Here is a 2,500-nt window from a genome sequence, read left to right as displayed (position 1 = left end):
AATTCCTCAAGGAATATACTTTAAGATAGATGTAGCACAAGACATATGTACGTCCACCATATGCCAGTGTTTAGCGTAAGGTAGAAATGCATACTGTAGGCTCGTCAGTACAAGTAGAATTGAATGTAGTCTATACACCATCAGTTAATGAAAGAATGACTCAAGAGTATCAAAGGCTCAGTCTGTTGCTGAGTGACAGCTAATGGGATGGGCAGCTACATGTATATTGAACATAAGATGATGACATTCAAATCCCAACACTTCTTGTAATGGACACACTCACACGGACACACATAGACATACACACTTGCTATTAGCAACCCAGTCACGCGTGTCAGGAATATCGCAATCTGATGCAATTAAAACCTGGCAAACTAAAAAGAAGAGGAAGGAGAGAAAACTGCTAAGATTTGATGGAGGAGAAATGAGAAAGAAGAGTTTCAACTTAAAAATGCATTACTGTCTGGCCATATAAAACTGAACTAAATGGAACGGAATGGAAGGGCCCATGCAAGACTTTTTGGTGCCAACTGGCGAAGATGTTTTAGTTTTCTTAGTCAACCACTGGGACCTTACACAGCACATTTCTTGCTCGCTCTACAGCCAGCTGGAAAAAATACCCACATCATTTAGAGGATAATTAGTTGTCGATAAAGGTGAAAGTTCTGTGCTTTAACGGTCCCTTTTCTTTATACAATGCAAACTGACAGTAACACTGTACTTGATGCCAACGTCATACGTATGGCGTGACGGTGTCAGTGTCATAATACAGTCATGGACGTGTCATTAACATTATGTCTATGTCATAAGCATTTTATGGCTGTTATCATTAAGTGACAATGGGCTTTGGTAAAGACAGCCCATGCTAGTTTTCATGACCATAAAACCTTTATGACATTAACATGTTTATGACTCATCCATGGCTGTGTCATGACACCGTTTGACACTGTTATGACACATGCCATTATTATGGCTCGACCTGTTATCTCCCTATTTTTGCATAACCCGGGCTTAGAATACGTGTAATGCAATAACGTGGAAAAGGATATGTGCACTACTAGTCCAAGGAAGGAACGTTAGCATTAGCTTACCGTTGAGGGACGAATCTTGTAGATGCGACTAACCCAGTCCTTGGCTCACGTTAGCCCGCCACCACAAACTGTTTGTTTCGTTAGTCCATTCAAATTACGGAGTAGTTCTACTTCTCTTCTCCACCCCACGTTCTTCTACCAGCAATACAAGTAAATCCAAGTGCAAAAGCGAGTCACGTCGACCATGAGCAGGCTCTCACCCTGCGACTCCCAGCGTGAAAATCGACAACCCCAATGTTCACCACCACGTGGCTTATACGGGCGGTCTCAACCCTAAAACCAAGGCCATTCTTTCATTTGGGCTGCGTGGAGTGTGTTATGTTGTTGTGTACTCTACATGCACTGATCTTTCCCTGACCTCTCCTAGCATAACACCATGGCATGCGTATCCTGCCTGCGTCAAGTGAAGTGTAACCAGACTAACTGATGACCATGAGTCCTGGACTGACATAGGGAGTGTAATTGAAAATATCAATTCTGTGTGTGAGAGAGTTTTCATTTTAAATTCAGCATGCACTTTCAAGGGCAGAGGGCAGAGCAGATACCACATTTTGAAATTCAATTTTATTTCAGTGTGTTTTATTTCACTCAACTTCTCACTGGAACTATCAGTGAAATTTGTCACAAGCGACTCTAGTGTCTGGGACCTGAATGTGTGTGTGTGACAATATAACCGACCCTCTGGTGTCACTGCTGTTGCCTCTGCGTGTATGTGTGTGTGTGTTTCTGTGTGCGTGCGTGTGCGTGCATGCGTGCGTGTGTGGTTGGTGTGCCCGTATCTGTGTCTGTGTGCATGTGTGTGTGTGTACATGTGTTGTAGTGGTGTTGCATCATAGTCCCTCAGGGCAAAGCCAAGTGCAGGGCAGAGGCCCCCTGCTGGAGGCAAGAGGAGGAGGAGGCAGCTCAGGCCACCCAGAACAGAGCCACAGGAAACAGGAAACAGGAGGAGGAGGAGGGTGTGTGTGTGTGTGTGTGTGTGTGTGTGTGTGTGTGTGCGCGTGCGCGTGTGTGCGTCTCTGTGCTTTCCTCCGTGTGAATGGGTGAGTGAGTGTGGGTGTGGGTGTATGTGCATGCCTGCGTGTGTGCCTGCTTGCCTGCATGTGTCTGTGTGTGTCTAGACCTCCCCTGCAGAATAGTCGTGCTGGGCACACAAACAAAACACAGAGGAGAGGGTTAGCAGAGGACCAGAGGCTGAGGGCTGGTTGGAGAGGGCAGAGGAGGCTGTTTTGTCTCTGGCCCATGTCTGCTGGTTGGAGAGGGCAGAGGAGGCTGTATTGTTTCTTTCCCATGTCTACTGTCTGGAGAGGGCAGAGGCAGCTGTTGTGTATCTTGCCCATGTCTGCTGGCTGGAGAGGGCAGAGGAGGCTATTGTGTCTCTTGCCCATGTCTGCTGGCTGGAGAGCTGGAGA

This window comes from Engraulis encrasicolus, chromosome 9 (assembly GCF_034702125.1).
Source record: "Engraulis encrasicolus isolate BLACKSEA-1 chromosome 9, IST_EnEncr_1.0, whole genome shotgun sequence".
Lineage (NCBI taxonomy): Eukaryota > Metazoa > Chordata > Actinopteri > Clupeiformes > Engraulidae > Engraulis > Engraulis encrasicolus.
This window is presented reverse-complemented; position numbering follows the sequence as displayed.